Source organism: Lepisosteus platostomus, assembly GCF_059453375.1.
Source record: "Lepisosteus platostomus isolate fLepPlt1 chromosome 5 unlocalized genomic scaffold, fLepPlt1.hap1 SUPER_5_unloc_1, whole genome shotgun sequence".
NCBI classification, from domain to species: domain Eukaryota; kingdom Metazoa; phylum Chordata; class Actinopteri; order Semionotiformes; family Lepisosteidae; genus Lepisosteus; species Lepisosteus platostomus.
The window spans coordinates 282,036-308,550 of record NW_028291471.1 but is presented as its reverse complement, the minus strand read 5'-3'; the positions used below and the strand labels follow the sequence as shown (position 1 = coordinate 308,550).

Sequence of the window (26,515 nt, the reverse complement as noted above, 5' to 3'; positions counted from 1 at the left end):
TATTAAAGGCACTCCCATCTCTGCAGGAAAGTTAATGCTGCTCTCAACACAATATGTCATGTTCATCCACACCCAGAAACATTACTGCTGGAGCACAAGAGTTATATAGGCGCAGTCCATAGAGCAAGAATCTCTTAATCTCAGAACTGTGGGTTCAGCCCCCACATTGGGTCCCTCTGTGTCAATTTGATCCCCCCAATCCTCCTAGCATGACCTGATGGCGTAACAGTGATACCCAGTACCCAGCGTAATTCAGCTTTCTTTCCACTTGATTCAGATTTTGATCTGAAATCATCGGCCGAACAAGAGTTTGTCTAAATCGAGGGAGATCTGCTCACAAGCAAGTATTAAACACTTCAGCATTTTCTGTTCGAATACCACACTTTGTCAAAACACTGCCGCTTCTTAAGCTAATAAGTAACGGTTTTTGAGCACGTATTGTATTGTTAATGCTTATATTAAAAAAGCATAAATTCACATAGTGGAATTTGGACTGAACAAAGTAGTCCAGCCCTTTTACAACATTACATACCCACTGATTAAAGCTTAAAACTACAGCAGCAGGAGTAACAATAATGGCAACAACATGTTTGGAGTTCGGCATTTCATTTATTCTGCGGAAACATCGTATCGGAATGAACTGCCCGAGATAAAAGAGTAATTGCGGATTCAGATCGTTTTTACAGAGCATTGCGTTGTTCTGTTCATGCTGACTACACGCTTTAGATTTGTCATTTACTGCAGGCGTTGCTTTTCCAGGTTTTTCTGAAATTCCTCGCATTTGAGCCAGCACTAAAATATTTCATTCCCGTCGCTGAATACATCGTGGAAACGGTATTTGCAACCGAATGCTGTCACACATGAAACCTTTTCGTTATTCGGTTCTGAAGTTTGAAAATGAAAATAAAACGGCGGTCACTTCATAGGTTTGAAAGAAGTCCAAGCAGCATAAAAACCCGCGAATTCTCACAAAGGCTGCACCTTTCTTCTGCTGCTTTTATAAATCAGCCTTAAACATTTGAATGCATACCTTACTGCTGCTAATCACATTCACGTGTTTACGAAGCTTTTTTCTGTCCGTTATGTTTTTGCTAAGCAGTTTCTCCGTTTTCCTCGTACTGTGATTGTCAGCGAGCACAACGAGACTGAAACAGTGTAAAGGCAGGTAAAAAAGACAGGGTAAAACGCCTGATTGTCGGGAGTGGGATTTGAACCCGTGCCTCTATTTGGAGAGCGAAACACAAAGCTTAAAAGACACGAATCTGTAAATTTGTTGTTTTAAACCGCTCGACTATCCTGAAAAAATGGATGCTGATTGCATCAGTCACATCCGATTTTCCGTAAATTTAGGACGATTGATACAACTGGACGAACAATTTGTGGCGTTTAGCATGACATGGAAAACGGTACCGGAGCGTTCGGGTCCGGACTACAAGACTCAGAAACAGTTCTTACCCCCGCACTATCAAACTATTAAACTCCCAGCCTCTCTCACTCTCTCCTCACCTCTCACCTATGACCTGAACCTCACAGTGCCTTCTTTCTTACCAAAAACCCAAACACACATTGAAAATCTACCTCTACCTTACATGTCAAAAAGCTCACTCCCCATCATTTCTATCCCTTTATTCCATTCTTTTGATGCATGTTTTTGCACATAACCTGTTACCTTTTTGTTGTTTTGCACACTGCCCATTGTTTTTTTTTTTGCACATCGGCTGTTGTCTCTGTCTTTCTTTTGTTATACAATTGTATTGTTGTTGTGTTTTTTTCTTGTACTACTTATGTCCGAGAGCTAGCTAAATAGCATTTCGTTATACCATATACCTGTGTATGAGTATAATGACAATAAACTTGGACTTGAACTTGAACTTGACATAGTCTTGCAGGCAGTATATTATTTTATCGTTTACTCGTTTAAAAAAACATGGTCTTCTTGTTCCTAAGTCAGATTTTTAGTGCTTTCGAACGTTACTTCCAACCTGGACTGACAGCTCACCCGATCTGTTTGTGATCAGACCATGGAGTCGGGGGCTGTACCAAGCGCACGTTCCTTCCCAATGCTGAGGCGATCATTCGGAAGATGGGTGTGAAGAGAGACCAGCTTTGTCGACTAAAAAACAAGGCAGGATATGCAAGAATATTAATCACTGGCGACAGTTATGTTCTCTTACTATTGAGACTCCTACATTGCGAGTTTTTTTGAAGACTTTGAAACAGGCATGGGTGGGGTTTGAAACCACAATCTTCAGTTTACAAGACCGACGCCTTACCACTTGGCCACTGGACCTTCGAAGAAGCATGGGAATAATGTTGTTCAAATTATTTTTTTCTGAATCTGGTTTACATCGCCTGGAGGCAGCAACAACAATAAAAGGGATACTTAACAAGGAGATACGCTGTAGCAGTGCGACTCCAACAGATGCTCCTGAAGAGACTGGAGGTTTAAGCCAGCTCCTTAGAGCGCTCGGCCACGTTACTCTCAACAGCGGCTCTTCAGCTCTTGTTGTTTGACCTAGTGTTTTTATAACGCGTGGAATTGACGACAACTTCGTTTTCTGAGATGCTTTCTCTCACGTGGTGAAATCTCGACCTCTTTGGCATCTCTGGCTATAGTTCTTCTGTAGAGCAGGCTTTCACACCTCTGCTTATAGTGCCCTTGAAGTCATTTTATTTTTACAGGAAGACACATTCCCTAACGATCTCTCCTGTTTTAGAAATGCTTCATAAGGCGTGTTTGATTCAACGGACAAACAGTATACTAATTGTACAATGCAGATTTATGCGGCATTCGTACTGGATTTGAGTGGGATTCTGAAATACTTCTTGCAAAGGTATTCAGACTTTCTTGAACCTATAATAAAAAACAGACCTGAAACTCCCTAACTTCCAATCTCTGATGTTGCTGTCCTTAAACTCGGACGTGATGTTCTGAAGACGTGTGCATAATGTCCTGTTTTCTTACAGTGTAGACATTTTGCTGTTCTCGCTCCGCATTCATCTACTTTGTGCATTGTTAGTCCGCACCTGTAACATGTAATGTCAGCCGTCCCCTGTTCTTCTATTTCTCTAGCATGACTGCGTCCGGCTGCTCGGCTTTTGTTTGTAAAGTTTGAGCGAGCGCCCCGTTCAGTGTCATTTTGTCACTGTGGTCAGAAAGCATTCTTGATTCTGCTTGAGCTGCTTCATGAATTCTAGCGACTGTAAGAGCTCTTTCTAAAGTCAGCCCTTCCTCCTGCAGCAATTTATAGTCTCTTATGTGCACATTTTTCCACAAGTTGATATCTTAACATGTCAGTTTCCAATACTCCAAAGTCACAAGATTTAGCCAGTTCTTTTAGTGCAGTCACAAAAGCAACAACAGATTCGTCCTGAGACTAAGTTCTCTGCCTAAATTTATGCCGTTCCAAAACCACATTTCTCCGCAGTGTAAAGTAAGCGTCTAAGGCAGCTACAGTCTGTTCATATGTACCTTTTTCTCCAGGGAGGTTGGCGAAAATCCGCTGCACGGGAGCCCCAATACAGTGCAGTAGTGTAGCCCGTCTCACGGCATCCTGAGCTTCTGTAGATCCACTGGCTATTAAAAAAAATCTGTACGACTCCATCCATATCTTGTATTCCGTATACAAATACGGAGGTCCGAGGTTCAGTAGAAATGGTGGAAAAAGCTGAGCATAAGCAAAGCTTCTCGGCGCGGCTACCATATCTTCCATGGCGAAAGCTAAACGAAAAGTCTGAAAATTCAGAAGTTCGTTTCTACCAGCAAGAGAACTAAAATCAGCAGTGTTCTGCTCGCTTTGAGTCCGTTAACCACTCATCTGTCGTCGCCATAAATGTTGTGTATCTTAATAAAGAGACGTTTTCATATTATTTTAACTATTTTATTAACTACACAGATCACGCCCTTACACCATATATTCCCGCCTTCTACTCTCTCGTTCTGTTGTCTGGCGATGTCTACTCACTATACTACATTTAGCATGACTTCTTGTTGCAGTTGAGCTCAAAGCTGGAGATGATCTCCATATTCTACCGCCGTAACTAGTCCGAAACGTAGTACACAGTACACACTTTTTAAGTGAACTCAGGTTGTTAAAAAATTAAACCAGCGCCCTGTCACAGAAACGTACCCCAGTCTCCCGCGCAACAAGCGGGGGTACTCAGCACTATACTAAAGAGGAGCGCTTGTCTGCAGCTGAGCGTCAGCTCTGTTTACTGTCAGCAGTCATTTCCTCATTTCCAAAGACTTTTTCACCTGCTTTCAGCTTTTAAACTAAACGCTCAAGAAGTAATTAATGTCAGTTGGAAGTCTGTTTCTGTTGTCTCAGCTCTTGATAAAGAAAAGCCGTGCATGGGAGACTCCCTCTCTGAAGAAGTTTGCCGTCACCCTGCGAGGGAGAAGAGCCATCAATCACCGAGGCAACTACTGAGACGGTTAACATCAAACACGTGAAATGCGAGATGTTGTGATTTTTTCCCCGCTTAAGGCTTCTATCGTTTCTACTCTAACGAGAAAGACCTCTTTATTAGAAGTGAGATTTTAACAAACGTCTCCAGGGTTAACTGCGACCTGAACGTAACGCCTTAGACCACCAGCCATCTGGCCTGTGGTACTTAGAGCAGTGCTCAATAAAAATGATCAAAAACCGAAAGCGCTTCTTATGCGGATCAGTATATTCCGATACCACTGGTTCTGCAGAAGAAATAAGAAAAGCCGAACTCAAAGCAGTGTGTTGCCATTACGGGTACTCTGCAGCTGCTTTAAGATCTACTCACACCGTGTTGCCATTAAGGCTACCTAGTTAAAAAAAAACTTATCGTCATCTTTTTGAACGTGATTATTAGACACCCGTTAAATCTCCACCGAGGTTTCTTGAGAGATCGTTCAGCGAGCGAGTATTAAAAAACTACGTCGCTTCCAACCTCTGCTCTCACTGTAAACTCGGACGTGATGTTCTGCAGAGTTGCAGTGTGCCTTTCCTCTTGTCGTATTCAAGAGTACTCTCTGTGTGAGCTCCTCACTGCGTGTTCTGTACTCTACTGTGATTTAATTTAGATGATTACGTGGAGTAGAGTGACAAGAACTACTTGAACATTTTCGGTTTGTGAAATGAAACACTAAATACACTACTGTAAATACAAGTAATGGACATTTAAAATAACCACAGTACAGCTAGAAGAGTGAAAGATAAAAGACTATTTACGATGACATTCACAATAGACACAATAAGAACAGCACAACCGCCCGAACAGGGACTTGAACCCTGGGCCCTCAGATTAAAAGTCTGATGCTCTACCGACTGAGCTATCCGGGCTCTGAAAGAAGGTTAACACTGTCGGGATGACCACTGACAGACTTTATCCAGAAGTGACGGCACCACTCCCAGTAGAATGAGTGAGAAATAAAGCATTACATGGGTAGTTAAGGTTCTCCCACAATCCATCTTTCCTCACATTACTGATTTTTTTCAATAGCATTTTGACCTTTTTCACATTCAGATTTTTTTCTCATTTAATAAAATCTTTTAATCAACAACATTAAAAAGAAAATAAATGGAACGTTTTTTGGAACAATAATTAAAAAAAATATTTCAATGCCTTGGTTGTATACGTGTGAACACCCTTTATAAAGGGAGTTGCAACAGTGCTGAAATTTAAAGAGCATTTCTGTAGAGAAAACAGCCTTGATGTTCAGCTTAGGGAGCTTGTCTTTTCGAAATTCTATTTCTTAACACCTTGCACAGCCTCCCGACAGACTAACAAATATTTTTTGGAGAAATTGGCTCACACACCGGAAGACACTAACGTTTATTTGCTTTAGAGTAAGTGAATAACAGTTTAACCGAAAAAGTTTGTAATTGTGATTTTGTTAAAATTCAATAAATCGTCTATCAACAGTTAGAATTTATTAAGAAATTGTTTTATTTCATAAACTATAAGACAATTCAGAGAGTTTATAGGTCATATCCGTCGCTTATGTTCTTTTAACTCTAGCGTTCAGGATCCAAACCCAGGTGCGGACGGTTGTGTTTCTTGAATCTCTTGTAATGATCAAAAGTCGATGTGTAGTCCTTCAGTACTTTCTCCAGTTGTGCCATGGATATTTTATACGTTCAATACTTGTCATGCTCTTTTGCATTTTCCTTAATAAACGGAAAAAGTTCAAAGTGTGTTTATGGCTGTGCTTCACATCTACACGACAGCACTTGTAACAGTACAGGACACGCAGTGAGGAGTTCGTGAAGCTTTCAGTTTAATGCGGAGTTCAGAAGGAGGATTCGCTCGCTGAATGATCTCTCAGGAAATCCCGGGTGAGATTCAACAGGTGTTTTCTGCAACAGCCATGACAAGTGTGAAGCAATCTCAGGATTTCCTGAATTTGAACTAAATTATTAGTTCAAATAATTTAGGATTTAACAGAACTAAAAGAGGTACATTTAAGACAGCAGCGCAACTCTGCAGCACGTCGAGTGTGCCTGCATTTAATTGTGTAAACCTGGCTCTCTCTGAACACAAGCAAAGAGTTCTCACTCACCAGAAGATTGCGATGTGAGTACTGTAATATAAAGCACCTGGAGATGCCAGGGATTGAACCCGGGACCTCATACATGCGAAGCATGCGCGCTACCACTGAGCTACATCCCCGATGAAAAAGTTTACGGAATTACTTAGAGATGTGCAAAGGCTCACTGATCACACCACTCATGAAGAATGTCTGCAGTTTCCCACTTTCGCGTTTCTTCTACTACAGAGTAAATTCATAGGAATGAAAAAATAAGGAAGGAAAAATAATGGCATCGAAGCTTCAAGAGACTGTGCACAAATTAATCTGTTATTTTTGCATCCAGTTACATGGGCGACGGTGGTTGATTCCCAGACGGGGGAGTGCTTTTTTTCTACCTCCTTACTCGACTGTCTTTCAATTCTATTTTATTTGTAAGCTTTTTGCATCTTTTAAGTGCTCTTGATTAAACTATGCATAGAAAAACAGCAGTGCTGATGATTTAATGTAAAAGGGTGAAACGACGCCCCAACCACAGGAATGGTAACAGGAAGGATCGTGTTCTTATTTAATATGTCCTTTTGAGGTGTCTTGTCAATGCACACAGGCGGTAGAGCTGAATAATTTACTTTTAGTGGTGTTTTTAAACAAAGATGGAACACGTTCTTTCTATACCAGGAAGAAAGGAGCAGACTTTACCTTTAAGAGGCAAAAATGACACCTTATCAAAGCTAATATTAATTAAAATGACATCACAACAAAAGAGTGGAGCCTTGAGTGAATAAAGCCTTGAGTGGAGCCTTGAGCTTTCATTGGACGTCTGTGTCTCCATAACTTTGTAGGTGAGAGAGAGGAGTGTGATAATTTGCAGGTGCTTCTCGGAAGTGCGTTGGTGGTACAGGCGCCTTCCAAATAATTGAGTCAGGTTTGAATCCCAGCCAGTGCAAACCCAAATCTTTTCAAGATAATCTGTGGTCCGCTAACACATCTTTTGAAACACTACAACAGGTAACACCCGTGTGAAACATCATGAGCATCTGTTAAACCTCTCTACCTGCCCGTTCCTCACAGAGACATGACGAGGGTCTAAGGGGACATTTTGAGCCGTAGAAACATTTTATCATTCCGTACTTTCCTGTGCAGTCAGGCCAGTTCCACTTTAACTGCGCCCGACAACGGAGGTCGTTTTGAAAACAACGAGAGTAAAGGCACACTGCACGTCTGCAGAACATCACGTCCGAGTTTAAGGACAGCAACATCAGAGATTGGAAGCTAGGGAGTTTCAGGTCTGTGTTTTTATTATAGGTTCAAGAAAATCTGAATACCTTTTCAAGAAGTATTTCAGAATCCCAGTCAAAGACAGTACGAATGCCGCATAGATCTGCATTGTACAATTAGTATACTGTTTGTCCGTTGAATCAAACACGCCTTATGAAACATTTCTAAAACTGGAGAGATCGTTAGGGAATGCGTCTTCCTGTAAAAATAAAATGACTTCAAGGGCACTATAAGCAGAGGTGTGAAAGCCTGCTCTACAGAAGAACAAAAGCCAGAGATGCCAAAAAGGTCGAGATTTCACCACGTGAGAGAAAGCATCTCAGAAAACGAAGCTGCGGTCGTTTCCACACGTTATAAAACCACTAGGTCAAACAAGAGCTGAAGAGCCGCTGTTGAAAGTAACACGGCCGAGCGCTCTAAGGAGCTGGCTTAAACCTTGAGCCTCTTCAGGAGCATCTGTTGGAGTCACACTGCTACAGCGTATCTCCTTGTTAAGTATCCCTTTTATTGTTGTTGCTACCTCCAGGCGATGTAAACCAGATTCAGAAAAAAAATAATTTGAACAACATTATTCCTAGATTTGCTTGAAGGTGCCGTGGCCAAGTGGTAAGGTGTCGGTCTCGTAAACCAAAGGCTGTGGTTTCAAACCCCACCTGTGCCTGTTTCAAAGTCTTCAAAAAAACTAGCAATGTGGGAGTCTCAATCGTACGAAAACATGACTGTTGCCAGTGATTAGTGCATATCCTGCCTTGATTTTTAGTCAACAAAGCTTGTCTCTCTTCACACCCATCTTCCGAATGATCGCCTCAGCATTGGGAAGGAACGTGCGCTTGGTACAGCCCCCGACTCCATGGTCTGATCACAAACAGATCGGGTGAGCTGTCAGTCCAGGTTGGAAGTAAGTAACGTTCGAAAGCACTAAAAATCTGACTTAGGAACAAGAAGACCATGTTTTTTTAAACGAGTAAACGATAAAATAATATACTGCCTGCAAGACTATGTCAAATTCAAGTTCAAGTCCAAGTTTATTGTCATTATACTCATACACAGGTATATGGTATAACGAAATGCTATTTAGCTAGCTCTCGGACATAAGTAGTACAAAGAAAAAAACACAACAACAATACAATTGTATAACAAAAGAAAGACAACAGCCAATGTGCAAAAAACAACAGGCAGTGTGCAAAACAACAAAAAGGTAACAGGTTATGTGCAAAAACATGCATCAAAAGAATGAAATAAAGGGATAGAAATGATGGGGAGTGAGCTTTTGACATGTATGGTAGAGGTAGATTTTCAATGTGTGTTTGGGTTTTTGGTAAGAAAGAAGGCACTGTGAGGTTCAGATCATAGGTGAGAGGTGAGGAGAGAGTGAGAGAGGCTGGGAGTTTAATAGTTTGATAGTGCGGGGGTAAAAACTGTTTCTGAGTCTTGTAGTCCGGACCCGAATGCTCCGCTACCGTTTTCCATGTCATGCTGAACGCCACAAATTGTGTTAGTCCAGTCGTATCAATCGTCCTAAAGTTGTGGAAAATTGCATGTGACTGGTGCAATCAGCACACATTTTTCAGGATAGTCGAGCAGTTTAAAACAGCAAATTCACAACTTCGTGTCTTATAAGCTTTGTGTTTCGCTCTCCAAATAGAGGCATGGGTTCAAATCCCACTCCCGACAATCAGCCGTTTTACCCTGTCTTTTTTACCTGCCTTTACACTGTTTCAGTCTTGTTGTGCTCGCTGACAATCACAGTACGATGAAAACGGAGAAACTGCTTAGCAAAAACATAACGGACAGAAAAAAAGCTTCGTAAACACGTGAATGTGATTAGCAGCAGTAAGGTATGCATTCAAATGTTTAAGGCAGATTTATAAAAGCAGCAAAAGAAAGGTGCAGCACAATGCAATTTGTGAGAATTCGCGATTTTTTATGCTGCTTGGACTTCTTACAAGCCTATGAAGTGACCCCCGTTTTATTTTCATTTTCAAACTTCAGAACCGAATAACAAAAAGGTTTCATACTGTATGTGACAGCATTCCGTTGCAAATACCGTTTCCACGATGTATTCACCGACGGGAATGAAATATTTTAGTGCTGGCTCAAATGCGAGGAATTTCAGAAAAACCTGGAAAAGCAACGCTTGCAGTAAATGACTACTTTTAAGCGTGTAGTCAGCATGAACAGAACAACGCAATGCTCTGTAAAAACAACCTGAAGCCGCAATTACTCTTTTATCTCGGGCAGTTCATTCCGATACGATGTTTCCGCAGAATAAATGAAATGCCGAACTTGCCAAGCAAGTTTAATACTTGCTTGTGAGCCCTAGATAAATTGGCTGCTGCAATTTCAGCAAGCGGAGTTCTGCTCAGCTGCCTGTAGTACACATTGCTGATTCCTTTTGTGAGGGCACGGGCAATCTTTCAACGATAAGGCTGACGTGCCTGTCGAAATTGTGTTTCCCTTTCACTGTGTTGTATTTGCCCTACTAGTACAACATCAATTGTGATGTCATCATTGCCCATTGGTTTGTCTTGTTGTCATTGTGTATTTTACATTACAGGAACTGAAAGTACTGAACTGAAGGTACTGAAGGTAGGAACTGAAAGTACAGACTGCTTTAATTATAAGAAAGTTTTTTTTCTGCTGTTCTCTTTCCTGATGTATTGGTATTTTAAGGCTATTGGGCAGCAAGGATTTATCTTCCTGAACTCTCTATATAAGATATGGGTCCATGATCATCTTAGTTTAGATGTACCTTTTAAAGGTGGTATTATTCTCCATTGTTCAGCCTTCAGACATACTTGGAAAGTTTTAGGCACAGACATAATCTTTCTTAATCCCCTTTTATCCTGAGGTGATGTCCCAGGTAAGCTTTCCCCCTGGGAATATTCACTGTGCTCTTCAGGCTTTTTTTCTGATTCTACACAGATTTTTTCTCCTTCAAACATGTCACCACTGTCTGTGCTGCCGTGTGCAGCCCATGCATCTTCTGTATCTCCTGATGAACTTCTGAGCTCTGTGTTGCCTTCCAAACTATGTCTCTCACTTTGACTTGAAATATGGACTATAGATTGTATACTGTCATCTGGTTTTGAATCCTTACCAATACTCACCTCCTTCTGCGCCCTAAGCACTTGGGTTCTTACTTTTTTTCTATCTTCATGCCAAATCACTGATAACCATTTCTTGTTGCTGGAGTAATCCTCTCCAAGGACTCTGTTTGACAGTGTTGACCACATATTGTCATGCCACCTAATTTTTTTTTTCTAGCTTAAAAAACTTCAGAAATTCTTTGATCTAATTCCCTACTCCACCAGCCACAGGTCTGGCCTCCTACTTCTCTGTCCTCCTTTAACATGTGGCATTGCCAACAATCTGAAAAATAGGGAACACATCTGAATGAAGTGGAAACATAATTGAAATTCAACTCCCAATGGATGTTAATAGTGTAGGAGTGCAACAGATGTACAAATCCATTCAATGTTTTTATTTCTGTGTTTAATTTTTGAGGGACCCTATATTTTGATATAGCATCAATCACAAAACAGCATTCTGTCAATGTCACGACCACCAGCCAACTGGTGGAGATCAACATGTGTTAATCCACCAGCACATGCTCTACTGTGCGGCAAGCAGCACTGTTTTAACCATTCAAACCCGCTTCCCGCTACTCGGTATTGAGTCTTCTCTTTGAGAGCTCTACCTCGCGTTTACTCTGAATCTCGCTTACTGGTTATGGACTCTCTTTTGCCTCTCGACCTTGGACCTCGCCTGACGTTCTGGGTTGTTCGCCTGTCTCAATAACTACTTACATCTGCACAGGATCTGCATACCTTTTCACTGAGGATTTCTGACAGTCACAGCCACATAAAAAACTAGAAAAGAAGTATGTGTTTCTTAAAAAAAAATACCCCCCAGATTGTTTTGTTTTTTTAAGTCAACATATCTGGGTTGTGTTTGCAAGATTTTTAAAAATTGCAAAGTTTGTGTGGGTATGATTGTAAAAAATCAAATCATAACTGAAGAAGGCTCCATGGTCAAAACATTGTGTTTTCTTCTTCTCTTTTCAGCATGGAATAAACCTATTACTTGTTCCTTGGAGATTACCATGTGCCAATAAGATATGATCACTGTATTGACCATATACAATTTCTTGCATTAGGAATTCCTATTTTGCATACCCCAGCTTGCTCTCCTTGAGACACACATACAGGGAGAGAAGCTGGGGGTCAGAGCACAGGGTCAGCCATTTATACGGCACCCCTGGAGCAGTTGGGGTTAAGGGCCTTGTTCAGGAGCCCAATGGAGTAGGTGTCACGCCCTCCTAGGAACTAGGGCGCTCCTTCTCTGTCCCGTCCCTAGTTTCCGGTCTGCTGTCCTTCCGGTCTTTCTCTTTCCCTTGGGCTATATATTTCCGGGTCTTGCACTCTGTCCTCGCTCAGCATTGACGTTCGGATGTCCTGAGACCCGCCTAGCACCAGGGCGCCCCACGTCCGCTCCCTGAGGGCATAGGTTTCTATACGGCATTCCTGAACTCTTTGCACTAATGAGCCCGGGCCTTTTTCCCGTCTTGCCGCTACGCATATGGGTCTTTTTCCGCTCTCCTGCTCCCCACAGTGAGTCCCTTTGGACGTCCGTGACAGTAGGATTCCTCTGCCGACCGTGAGATGTAAACCAGCAACCTTCCAGCCACAGGTGCAGCCAACAGCCACAGACCCACCGCTCTGCCAAATGTGCCAATTCTTTAAAGGAAGTCCAAAAAAATGCTAATTTATTTTTAAAAATAGTTGCTGTAAATAACATCAGTGGCTATTGAAGAGTACATACAAGCACAGAGACAAGTTAATAAACTTGGAATGACTACTTACAGCTCTGGAAAGACCGATATTGTTTCCGGTTGTTAAGGAACAAGTAGTAGGTTTATTCCATGCTGAAAAAAAAAGAAGAGAGAAAACAATGTTTCTGCTGTGGAGCCTTATTCAGGTGTGAGAAAGAAAAGGCAGTAGGCAAAGGTAATGTAGTGGGAGAACAAAGGCTGGGAGGGAGGAGGAGTGAGAGATGGGAGCAGGGGACAGAAAGAGAGGGCAATCAAGAGGTGTGAAGTCAGAATAGGTGTTGAGAGGTGTGAAATACAACTTCCAATGAATGGAGAAAATTTAGTAGAATAGTAGTCTGTTGTTTAGAGAAGGGGGAAGGTGTGATCCTAGCTGCAGGATAAGTTTGGTTTCGGTAGTCTTTCTAATGTATGAGTTCAGAAAACCATCTTTGAGAACACAGACGGAGAGATTAGAGTGGTCATGGCCATCAGAGGTGAAATGAGAAACAATGGTTTTTGGAGAGATCTTCAATCTTCACAGCCCTGACATGTTCTCTGAAGCGGTCTCCAAGTCTCCTTCCTGTTTCTCCAATATAGAGAGAAACTGGGCATTAACTGCAAGAGATACAGTAGATAAGGTTGCTGGAGGTACAAGATGCCATCTGGGTGATCCTGAATTGTCCTGAGGGGCCTAGAATGAGTGTGGTGTTGGATGTGTACTTGCAGGCGATACAACGAGCTCTGTTGCAGGGGAAAGTACCTGGTGTGGATGGTTGCTGAGAGCGGTCAAGGGAGCTGTGAACACGAAGGTTGCGCAGATTAGGTGATTGGCGATATGAGATGATGGGGCGGTCAGAAAAGAGGGCCCCAATGGAGGGATCATCCTGTAGGATGGAAAAGTTGTCATTAACAGTCCTGGGGATAGGAAGTGTGTTAGGGAAGCACCAAAGGAATGCGGTTGTTATGGTGGGAGTTCCTGATTGGGTTGATGGTCCGAGGGGTTTTTTTGGCTCGGGCAAGGGCCCTGTCAATAACACTGCTGGGGTATCCTCTGTTGATGAAAAAGGAGTAGATTTTGAGGGTTTGATTCTGGAAGTCGATGTCGTTGCTGCATATTTGTTGTAGCCGAAGGAACTGTGAAAAAGGGAGAGAATTTTTAGTATGTTTGGGGTGAAAACAAGAGATAGCTGTGTGAATCCGTGGGTTTGTAATAAACAGAAGTGGAGAGTCTGGGGTAGTTGATGGAGAAGTTGATGTCCAGAAACGGAAGAGTAGTGGAAGATATGTTAACCATATATTTGAGGGACAGGTGGAAGTTGGTGAAATGGTGCAGGAAGCACTTAAGCTGATCGTTGGAGCATGTGGCGGCACTGACGCAGTCATCAATATATCGCTTGTAGAGGTCAGGGACATAGCCAGTGTAGGAAGCGAAGAAGCGTTCTTCTACCCAGCCAACAAAGATATTGGCATAGCTGGGTCCCATTCTGGTGCCCATGGCAACTCCACTCACCTGTTGGTAAAAAAGATTATTGAAGGAGAATGCGTTCAGTCTGAGAACCAGTGTTTCTGGTTGTTGTCCTTTAATTGATCTGGCACCAAAACATTAATCCTAAACAGTCAAACAAGTCTATGTGATGAAAACCCTTATGCTCTTTAATGTTTTTTTACGCACTAATTTCCCCCCCTCCCACTCATCAGCTTTTGGATGAGAGATTCTGACCACTGTATAAGGTCAGAAGCATTAGAAGAAACGGGCTTCTTTTCTGCTTATTTAACACACTCCTAATGCAAACAACACATTACGAGTACAACGGAAAGGTTGCACCAAATGGGATCAAGCAATTTAAAACATATGTTCAGGGTACAGGAAAGTTGTTATAGAGATGAATGGTATTCATGAAACAAATAATGTTGCAAAAAACTTTGCCAAAAGTCACAACCCATTTAACATTCATCAGACAGGTTAATCAGTTGGATATCTCTTAGGTTCTAAATGCACTTAACGGCTGTATAATGCAAGCAAAAGAGTAAAAAGAACAGTAGTGAACTACAGTTCTTACAATAATAAACAGCCATTTGATCTTGTGAATGATCTATCATACACCCTTGAAATGATGTTAAAGATTTGGAAGTTTGCACAGCTTGTAGTCTTTCTACCTCCATGAGACACACAGAGAGGGAGAGAAGCTGGGGGTCAGAGCGCAGGGTCGGCCACTGTGCTCTTGTGCCAAACAGGTCATACAAAGACCGCCATTCCTTATATCTTTCCCTGAACCTGTGCGTCACTTCCTCACCTTCCAGAAGCAAAATATCAAGCTTCCACACACCCTTCCCCACAGTAACAGCTGTTGGAATAGAAATTGTACATGACAGCAGACAATGGTCAGAGAAAAAAAAAACAGGGGTTAGGCCTGCGGTTGTGCAAGTAAAATCACGTATCAAACAAAATGCGTGAGGCTTGGGTCCCATTAGACTAGTGCCATGTGAAACCTGCCCTCCCCTGACTATGAAGTTTGAAGCCATCTTTCAGTTTAAAATCTTTACATAATGTTTGCAATAATATTGATGATTTATCAAATTGGACCCGCCTCTCGCCCCTCATTCTGCCTTCTCTTTCTAAAAGAGAATTAAAATCCCATCCCAATCAATATACTCAGTTCCTGAATTAGGACATATCTGTCATGTGAGCAACTCAGACAATATATATTTAAGAGTTTAAATTAGACATTCATGAAACCCAGATACACCACCAGTGCTCTTCCTGGTTTCATTACAAGGTGCTGACGTACCTCTACCATCTTATTTTTAATTAGAACAGCTATACCATCAGATTGATTTTCTTTGGACCCACTCCAGATTGATGGGCCCAATGTCCACAGTTCTTCCATATCCTTATAGCCGTTTTTAAAAGGTAACCCACACTCCTGTAACAACACAATATCAGCATTTACCTTCCTCACAAATGATAGTATAGTCCTTGCCCTTAACTTGGAGCGAATGCTTCTCACATTTATTGACACAATATTAAGAGCCATACTTAAGTAGGACCAGGGGAGACTAAAAGCTCTGGCTACAATCATTCAGTAGGTGACACCTACTATACAGCCCCCCCCTTTTGCTTTAATTGTCTCCATAGGATATTTCTCCACCTGCCCTCCTTGAGTCTTTGGTTCTAAAGCTTGGTAAGTAAGATCACATATATTAGAGACATCTAAACCCATGGGAGAACCTACCTGAGGACTCGGAAAATGATCTTCCCTCACTCTACTGCTTGGAGTTAAATCATTTTCTAAATCCAATGTCTCTTTTAGACTGCACCCTCTGTTCTGTACATTTCATTTGAGCACTTTCAGTCTCCACAGGTGGCAGGCTATTGGAAGAGATGCTACCAATCAATTCAGATTCCACCTCACTTTTTGCAACATCATCATTCTCTTTTACCTCCCCCTCATCCCCTTCTTTTTCACCACTTTCTTCAACATCAACCACATCCAGTTCCTGATCCATAACCACTGCTCCAGCCCTAAATGCCTCTTCAAACTCTTCCCGTTTTTGCATTGGTCTTCCCAGTTTTGTTTTATTTGCAAAGGAATTTGGACAGTCTTTAAACATTTACATTTGGATTACATTTCCTCACGCTTGTACATTCAGTATATGCATGTCCAATTTCCTTGCAGATACCACACACCACCTTTGTACAGGCATCCACAAAGTAACCCAGCTCCCCACATCTCCTGCACGGTTTTGGCTGCCCTTGGTAGAACACAAGGCCTCTATTTTCACCTAATCCAATCAAAGAAGGAATGTGTTTAAATCCACCATAACCATTTTTTGTCTTCATGCAATGAAACAGGTACTCTCCATGCACAGTTCCAGATGCCATTATCATCCAAGACTTTCTGAAGCTCACCTTTCACTAAACAATACTTAGACAACCATGTCACAACATCTTCCTTCATCACCATCTCATTAAACATGCGAACAATCACAGTCCTATTAGTTAATAATAATTGCTTACACTTATATAGCGCTTTTCTGGACACTCCACTCAAAGCGCTTTACAGGTAATGGGGACTCCCCTCCACCACCACCAGTGTGCAGCATCCACCTGGATGATGTGATGGCAGCCATACTGCACCAGAACGCTCACCACACATCAGCTTTCAGTGGGGAGGAGAGCAGAGTAATGTAGCCAATTCATAGAGGGGGATTATTAGGAGGCCGTGATTGGTAAAGGCTAATGGGAAATTTGGCCAGGACGCCGGGGTTACACCCCTACTCTTTTCGAGAAACGCCCTGGGATTTTTAATGACCACAGCGAGTCAGGACCTCGGTTTTAAGTCTCATCCGAAGGACGGCGCCTGTTTACAGTATAGTTTCCCCGTCACTATACTGGGGCATTAGGACCCACACAGACCACAGGGTGAGCACCCCCTGCTGGCACCACTAACACCTCTTCCAGCAGCAACCTTGGTTTTTCCCAGGAGGTCTCCCATCCAGGTACTGACCAGGCTCACACCACATTAGAAAGATCCATCAGCTTTTGCCATTCAAACATTCTAATCAGGCCCACATCTTTTTTTCCTCCTCTATTTTCATCCAAAATTCTTCCAGTAACTTCACCGATTGAAACTAATGTCAAAACCAATTCCCTTCAGCAAAGTGATTAAGCATTTGACATCATTTGACTTTCTGTAACACCTTCCTTGAAAAGGCCAACCATGAAATATCACCCGAGTGAGCCGAAACCTCACCACCCTTATACACCAAACGTGCGCAAAAGTAACAGCACATGCCGACTCTACAGGCCGCCATGGCCGTTACAAATGTGTCAAAAGCAAACTAAACCTAAACCGAAACCTCATCTGTGCACCAAACCCACCAAAACCCTATTCCCTTAATCTTACACTTATACAAAAACTCCACTCTCGACTTCTGGGTTCAACCCTTTACATCTCGAACACTGGTTAGAGACTCAGTGTGTCCCAGGCTCAGCGGTTATATAGGACAGGACTCGGCGAGCTGCAGGTGAAACTCGTTGTTCTGCGCTCCCCGTGCGGAATGCGTGCCTCCTCCCTCCAGACTCATCAAACCGCCTTCATACTCTACAGTGGGAAAAAAAAACTCCCTTTACTGTCTTCATACAGTACATCCCTCTTAAATCCCAGAAACACAGAAACTCCGGGGCGTTTCTATGAGTCAGTACTGGGTTTCTCTGTTCGAGGTTACAACCAAAAACAATAAAAGTGCTGAAAGCAGGAAGTTATTTCTGCTCGTAGGCATAAACATGTAAAAATTAATTTTCTGATTCCTCAAACCTAATAAAATCCATGTAAGTCTCCTTTTCGTCCCCAATGCATATAACTGAATATAAACCAGTCAAGTTCAGCTACTTTTCTGATGTATATGAATACACTAGTTCTGGCGCAGCTTTTACAACAAAGATACTTAAGAACTTTTTTTTCATACGAGCTCTTGCCGTTTTTAAATTGAATATTTATTTCATTTCGGTAAATCACACGAAACACCAGCAACACTCATTGTAAGCATCTGACCAATCACATTCCTGAATTTTAAACCCATTTAGTATTTATTTTTAACTTGTTTTATTTATTTTTTTAAATTTTACACACCTGTTTTAAGTATTCTTGCCATTTTTAGCATATTGTAAGTGGATTTTTTCAAACATTTTATTTTTTAAATCATATCAACCCATTGTAACTTCCCATTGATAATTCCTGAGCTTTATAACTGTGTATTATTTCTTTTTACCTTGTTTTAATTTTTTTTATTATTTTACAGAGCTTTTTAATATATTGTGAGCATTTTAGTGTCATTTTAAAATAGGACTATCAATGCTCCTGACTTTTAAACCTGTACTTATTCTGACATTATTCTCTCCACCTGCAGATGAGGGAGGTATTTGATTTTAAATTTGTTGATTTGGGGGGAAAATGTACATTCATTTCCTTGTATGTATCACCAGTGGGAAACTTTTTTTGGATGAATTGCATTTTTGGATGAATTGCAATCTTTACTTCAAGGCCTTCAGGCTGATATAGAAATGACGGGAGATTTAAATGACACATTTGATAAATCAGACAGGAACAGCATAACATCTAAAATGGCAGAACCCTCTAAAGTATTGAAAAAATTCCGGCACATTCATAATAAATACAATTTATTTAATTTAAAGCATAAAATTTGCTTTAAAAAGAAAACCACAATTTGTACGATATCATATTTTAATATCGACATTCAGATGAAGAATTTGAGGATTTGAATATCATTGAAGAGTACATCGATTTTGGGACAACGTTTGCATCTGAATAATCCTTCCTCCTGGAAAGAAGGAAAAAAAAGTTTTGAGTCTCAGTCTTCAGGATCCCCCCCAAAAAACGTGCAAATTTGTTTCCGATGTATTTTGGATAAAGATATAACTCTCATAGAAGATACATTTTATCAGTTGAATGCAGTCGATACTTTTGACTTTTTATATGATGATAGGACCTACATTTAGGGCTCAGTACTGATAACACTGCTGCTATTGATGGAGTAGAAATAAGTGATGTACTGGCAGTTTTTTTCTGAGGCAAGAGGTCCTAGAACACCTCCTATAAAAATGTTAAGATTCAGAGCAAGAAATATTTTTCCACCTCACCTAATGCTATTGCATTAACGAGGCTGAAGTTGGCTTCTTATTCGCTAGCTGCTGCTTTGTGTTTTTCGTTCCATCTTAAATGCTACTGCTGTGATGTTATGTCGTCTTTCGTCTGTAGATGGCTCTCTACAGTCATTTTTAAAAATACTTATCTGGATGTATTATTGTACATTTCCTCAGTAAAGGGGAATATGTAAATAGAGACTGTCCAAATTGCATTTTTGTATGAAACACATTTCAGAAACACAACTCACAATAAAACAAACTGGCATGTTATACCACGAGTAAATAAGACAAAGGCAAAACGTAAATTCACTGGCACTTCCTGCATATTTTCCACGACCTTGCCTTCTGATCATAAAAAGTCTCAAACTCTTGCATTTTACAAGAAATTTTAATATAGCCGTTTTAAATGGGACATTTAGAACATGGCATATGAGACTAAATGGTTAACTGAGGATGAGCAGAGGGTGATCGAACCTACCTCCTGGTTATAAAAATGTCTAAAAATTCTGACACAGATGTGTGATAGACAATGGAAAAGACTATCAAAATCCTGAACTTCAGGACATTGTACTGTACCGTTTTTTTAAATACGACCCTCTGAACATGGCACGAGAGAATACATTGTCAAATGGTAAATGCAATGTTTGCTATATTTCTAGGGCCCTCCCTCCTGATTTTAAAATCATCTCATATTTCTGACATCAAGGTGTGAGACACAATATAACAGACTGTCAAAATCCTGAACTTCAGGACATTTTACGGTACCATTTTAAAAATATGACCCTCTGAGCATGGCATATGAGAAAATGGCATGTGAGAATGCATTGGGAAAAGGTGAATGCAATTTCTGCTGAATTGCTATTGCCCTCCCTCCTGATTACATACTCGTCTCACAATTCTGACACTGAGGTGTGAGACACAATGTAACAGACACTATTAAATTGTGAAGTACAAGAGATTATACTGTTACGTTTTTTTTAATATTGACCCTCTGGCATGTGAGGACTTGTAGTCAACAAAATAGCACACATTCTGCCAATTTGCTTTGTCCCTCCTTCCTCGTTACCAAAACATCTTAGTATACCGACACTAAGGTAAATGTCTCTAAATCCAGAAGTTAAGTTGTCAAAGTATATCGGAGTCAACCGATACTGATCAGGTTCTGCTGCTGCTGAGCCCGCAGCCTTCACCATAAGGTCCAATTCCCCAAGCCTGTACCCTTCAGAAATTGCAGTATAGAATGAAAAAAACTCCAATAGATATCGGCCACTGTTGGCGATTTTTCTTTAAGAGAGATAGATAATACTTTATTAGTCCCGTAGGGAAACTGACAAATGATTCTCCAGAAATTTATCACTTTCACTTTCACTCCAGTGTATCACTTTCACTGAGACCGAGGAGTGTTAAGCTGTACATGAGTCTTTGTGGCTCGGTTGTTAACAAAAAGGGTGGTGGTTTGAGCCTTCCCAGGGACGCTATGAGCCTTTTAATGTACACACCCGTCTCACTTTACCTCCACGGCCGGTCTTGTACCGCAATCAAATACAGAGCCCGCAGGGGGCAGTAGGCTCGCAAATATAGCTCACTGTGTATATAATGAAGAAGCGGAGGTTAGTTTCTCATCTGCATGTTGCAGAGCCTTATGCAACTCACAACAACAGTTGGGGTTTGATCCCTGCACGGGCTATTAGTTGAAAGACCATTGTAAATGACGTGTAACAGATTTATCCAGCTGGCTTTTATGTTTCATACTTAATTGCTATCTTGAAACCAAAATAATTAGAAATATGGAACACAACTGTTGTTCCCCATGAAGGAAAGCTGTTTTACACTGACGTCACTCCTTTTTATTTAATCCAGATTTTAAAAACAACTCCGCCCTATCAAAGGAAAATGTTACACAAAAGTTGGAAAGCACACTCTGAATCCATCTGTATATTTGATTTCCGCAATCCGTTCAAGGCTGCCTATGTTAATCGTAAGTGTATAGATGAAACATTTAATATATTGTTCAGTTTAAATCAAAATGCTTTAATACTACAAGAGAGAAGTATAGTATGGAGGTTGCGACAAATGTGTGATTTCTTGGAAGAAAACTACTTTTCTTTGCGTTAAAAATTAATTCGAAACAATTGACACACAAACCCTTTGTCTTTTTTAAAGAGATTATATCTTTAAACAGACAAATGTATAAAATGTGTTTTTTTTTACCTAGAGATTTTGGACAGGGGCGATGTATTACTAGTAGAGGCTGCTGACTAACACTGTACTGTCTGGAGATCAGCTCCATTTGCAATAAAAAAACATGCGTAACAAAGCTGGAGAGCAGCTGAACTTGTGCTCAGTAGTCAGTATGGTGCTGAGGGTTCAATACTGGCGTTGTTGTATTAGCACAAGCTGCACAGGCTCTGAATCAGACCATTTCAATTAGTCTGATCAGTGCAGGACAAGTTAATGTAGAATTATTGCTTTGTCTGTCTCTTGTTTGTATATAAATGGATGTCTCTGATAACTTAATGTTAGTTTTTATTTTAGTTTTAGTTTTACGATGTAGGTCATTCGTTGATATATGACATGTCTCATTCCTGATTCAGCTCATGCTCCATAGGAGAGAAGAGATTCCTCCTGTTTCTCGTACAACAATATCAGAACAGAAGCCCATGTCACCCATCTCTGATTCAAGATAAAGTTGCATCTTCAACATTTTGTTTTTGTTTCTGATCATAATTTTCTTTAGTTATGATCGATATTGAACTTTTTCTAAGTAAAACAAAACTAATCAAACATGCAGGCAGATTTTTGAAAAGTATTAGGAGTTGACAGGGCTCTCCTTCGGAATAGTCGTCAGAAAATGTGAGAAAAGGAAAGTTACATAAACTCTCACACACAGCATTAAAGACTGGAATCTGATCATAAAAAAACTAGCTGTCTCCCCGTCGGTAATCATACCCCGGTTTCCCGCATGACAGGCAGGAACACAAACAACTTTACTAACTAGGAGCGCTTGCTAGCTATTAGGAGGCATTTACTCTTAAATATGTTACTGTTTTGGGTTTCGACTTTAATTTTCCCGATACCAGTTTTTTACAAAAGTAAAGGCACACGGTACATGTGTGGCACATCATGTCCGAGTTTAGTGACAACTACCTCAGAGATTGTAAGCTGGGTAGTTCAGATCACTTTTTTTTAAAGGTTCAAGCAAACCCGAATACCTTTGTGTAATCGTTTTTCATAAAGTGTAATTGTATTATAGCATGTGCCCCTGACGATTTTCTTGATGCGTTATATGTGCTCTTGTTTGTATTGTATGTAGTTTTGTTGTTCAAATAAAACGTAAAAGACACAACTTTTCGGATGCGGCTGCTGTAAAAATAAAATGACATCAAGGGTGCTGTACGCAGAGGTCTGAAACCTGCTCCACAGAAGATCTTTATCCAGAGGTGTTAAAGAAGTCGAGATCTCGCCATGAGAGGGGAAGCATCTCAGAAAAAGCAGGTGCAGTCGGTTCCACGGTCATAACGCCACTAAGTCGGGCGACAAGAGCAAAACCCACCCGGCTTCCTCCGGGCAAGTAATGAGACAAAGAAACAACACACAGCGGGTAGCGTGGCCGAGCGGTCTAAGGCGCTGGATTAAGGCTCCAGTCTCTTCGGGGGCGTGGGTTCGAATCCCACCACTGCCAGGTGCTTCTGTCGAGACCCCCTTTCAGCTGGCTTCAGACGAAAGGGAGGGAACTGCTTTTTGGCAGTCTCTCGAGAAACTAAGCAAAGTGTTTAAAGATACTTTCTCAGCTTGACATCAAGGCACAAAACAAAAACCTTCTTGCGTCCTCTCAACCCAAAAGCGCTTTGCCACTTTTTGCGTTATGCAGGGAACGACGTCTGAGCAGATCACTTTTGTGTCAATGCAAATCGTAGTGTGCCCTCCGTTTTAATGTTGGCTGTGCTGGCGTGCTGCTTCTGTCTGTGAAACTTGAATGTTCTGCTTCTTCACACCAAATCATCGGCGGGGGTTGAGCTTGTTAAATCTTTGCGCATAGCGCTCCTTTGGAAGTACTTTGTCCAAGTTCAAAAGCGATCGTGGGATTTACTTCATGCGTGCCAAAAAGCATGCCTCGCACGACAGATTTAAATGGGGAATGGAGCCTGCTTCTTGCTGTTTTTCCTGTGGTTGCAGTTACGAAGTTGATCGTGCTTTCAGATTCTGTTAACAGTATTCACTGGCTGAGCTTTATCAGTTGGTTCGTAAAGGAATCTCTGCTTCGGTTCCAGAAAAGTCATCTGTGGTGTGTTTTTTTCCGTGCCCATGGCAGTCTTTTAAAGCTGGTAGTAGTGGCGGCGAAGTTAATTTTTTATCCTCTTTAAAAGAATAAGGACGGGCTGGGGCGAGCTCCATTTACCACTCTTTCAGCTAACCGCCGAACTCCCGAACTGATTACACTGCAGAGCCACAGGCGCCTCGCTTTTCTCCATTCTCTGGGTTAGGGTGAAAAAAAACTTGCTGGTATTAGCTGGCCTGCTGGGAGCACCTCTTCTTCACTGATAAGCAAGATTTGTGTTTCATCTTTCTCAAGCTGTATAGATTTCTTTCAAAACAAGTTGTTCCAGAAAGGAAACGAACACTTGCATTCACCTGAATTAAAAGGCATGGGATTTGCCCGTAAGGATAAATTCTGTACAGTAAGACAGGAAGAAAGGCACCGCTGGGAATCGGACCCAGGATTTCCTGTTTACTAGACAGGCGCTTTAGCCAACTAAGCCACGGCGCCGGCAAAGTGCTGTCCTTTGACAGCCACATGGACACGTCTCAACTGCTCTGAGACATCTGCATTCGGTGTGCACCGAGCCTGCTCGCCTTGCAAGTTTCCTCATTTACATGCGATAGCTCCACCACTAAGAGAAAGGATGAGAAATGGCTTTTATCTGGCACTTTTCATGTCAGAGGATCTCAATCTGCTTTCCGTGTACAAGAGGATGTCCAACTCATGTAGCTAAAGACGTAGACGACAGTGCTCCACTGAAATCTTGATCTCACAACCCTCGGCATGACTCTGCTGTGTTCTGCTTTAGACAAAGGGGGGAAAAGACTTCTTTCATCACACGTTTTGCACTGTTTACGGTGTTTGCAGTGCTCTTTCTTAAATGAAAACCAGGAATCGGCACCATATGAGGTAAGACTAGATAATATTGGATCAAGTAGCCTCGCCATTCCATGCGTGACGTGCGCAAAGTGTAATTCCTGTCTTTATAGTGTGCTTGTTAGAGACTAAGCTGGCACCCAGAGCGCTTTAAATCCGGGAGTCAGCAGCCCAAGACAATAGAGCTTCCTTCGTCTATGTTTTTTGCGTGAAGGGGGAAACCATGCGTGTGCTGCAAATGATCTTAGTATCGAAGTGCCGTCCCACATAACCGATCCGAACAATCTGCTTTACAGAGGAGCACTCCCGGAGCTTATCGTTGGCAAACTGAAGACCAGGCTGACCTCTTCTGTGACTCTTGAACACTGAGTCTCAAGGTTGTGAATTCAAGCTCCACGCTGGCGGGAAATTCCATAGGTAATGATCACATTTTCTTGCATGCTAATCAAAAGAAATATTAAGAAACTTTTCCCGATACCAGTTTTTTACAAAAGTAAAGGCACACGGCACATGTGTGCCACATCACGTCAGAGTTTAGTGACAACTACCTCAGAGATTGTAAGCTGGGTAGTTTCAGATCAGATCACTTTTTGTATCAAAGGTTCAAGCAAACCCGAATACTTTTGCAAGAGACATTTCAGAATCCCAGTCAAATCCAGTACGATTGCTGGATCCTTTGAATTCGACTGAACTACAGCACAGATCTGCAGTCCACCATTAGAATACTGTGCGTGTGCTGTATAAGCCATACCGCCCAAAATAGTTCTAAAACAGGAGAAGCATCCTCGTTTAGGAATGTGGTATAAAGTGAAATGGTCTGGGAAGAGTCCTACGTTTGAACAGTTCAAAATAGACGTCAAGGGGTATTTACGGACTCTTTCGAAATGTAAGAACAAGCTGTGCGGACCTTATCTTTATTTACCTTGTGTAATCGTTTTTCATAAAGTGTAATTGTATTATAGCATGTGCCCCTGACGATTTTCTTGATACGTTATATGTGCTCTTGTTTGTATTGTATGTAGTTTTGTTGTTCAAATAAAACGTAAAAGACACAACTTTCCGGATGCGGCTGCTGTAAAAATAAAATGACATCAAGGGTGCTGTACGCAGAGGTCTGAAACCTGCTCCACAGAAGATCTTTATCCAGAGGTGTTAAAGAAGTCGAGATCTCGCCATGAGAGGGGAAGCATCTCAGAAAAAGCAGGTGCAGTCGGTTCCACGGTCATAACGCCACTAAGTCGGGCGACAAGAGCAAAACCCACCCGGCTTCCTCCGGGCAAGTAATGAGACAAAGAAACAACACACAGCGGGTAGCGTGGCCGAGCGGTCTAAGGCGCTGGATTAAGGCTCCAGTCTCTTCGGGGGCGTGGGTTCGAATCCCACCGCTGCCAGGTGCTTCTGTCGAGACCCCCTTTCAGCTGGCTTCAGACGAAAGGGAGGGAGCTGCTTTTTGGCAGTCTCTCGAGAAACTAAGCAAAGTGTTTAAAGATACTTTCTCAGCTTGACATCAAGGCACAAAACAAAAACCTTCTTGCGTCCTCTCAACCCAAAAGCGCTTTGCCACTTTTTGCGTTATGCAGGGAACGACGTCTGCCCAGATCACTTTTGTGTCAATGCAAATCGTAGTGTGCCCTCCGTTTTAATGTTGGCTGTGCTGGTGTGCTGCTTCTGTCTGTGAAACTTGAATGTTCTGCTTCTTCACACCAAATCATCGGCGGGGGTTGAGCTTGTTAAATCTTTGCGCATAGCGCTCCTTTGGAAGTACTTTGTCCAAGTTCAAAAGCGATCGTGGGATTTACTTCATGCGTGCCAAAAAGCATGCCTCGCACGACAGATTTAAATGGGGAATGGAGCCTGCTTCTTGCTGTTTTTCCTGTGGTTGCAGTTACAAAGTTGATCGTGGTTTCACATTCTGTTAACAGTATTCACTGGCTGAGCTTTATCAGTTGGTTCGTAAAGGAATCTCTGCTTCGGTTCCAGAAAAGTCATCTGTGGTGTGTTTTTTTCCGTGCCCATGGCAGTCTTTTAAAGCTGGTAGTAGTGGCGGCGAAGTTAATTTTTTATCCTCTTTAAAAGAATAAGGACGGGCTGGGGCGAGCTCCATTTACCACTCTTTCA

The 26,515-nt window shown here is 41.7% G+C and overlaps 1 long non-coding RNA gene and 4 other non-coding genes across 5 annotated transcripts in view; 3 read left to right on the top strand and 2 right to left on the bottom strand.

Moving 5' to 3' along the window:
- The window catches only part of LOC148638367 (uncharacterized), a 244,654-nt gene that overhangs the window by 44,276 nt on the left and 173,863 nt on the right, over nt 1-26,515 (top strand). The window lies entirely within an intron of this gene.
- trnak-uuu (transfer RNA lysine (anticodon UUU)) lies at nt 5,243-5,315 on the bottom strand. Its single transcript has one exon. It is a non-coding gene; the product is annotated as a tRNA-Lys (tRNA).
- trnaa-cgc (transfer RNA alanine (anticodon CGC)) lies at nt 6,574-6,645 on the bottom strand. The gene has a single exon. It is a non-coding gene; the product is annotated as a tRNA-Ala (tRNA).
- Nucleotides 22,861-22,942, top strand: trnal-aag (transfer RNA leucine (anticodon AAG)). The gene has a single exon. It is a non-coding gene; the product is annotated as a tRNA-Leu (tRNA).
- trnal-aag (transfer RNA leucine (anticodon AAG)) lies at nt 25,707-25,788 on the top strand. The gene has a single exon. It is a non-coding gene; the product is annotated as a tRNA-Leu (tRNA).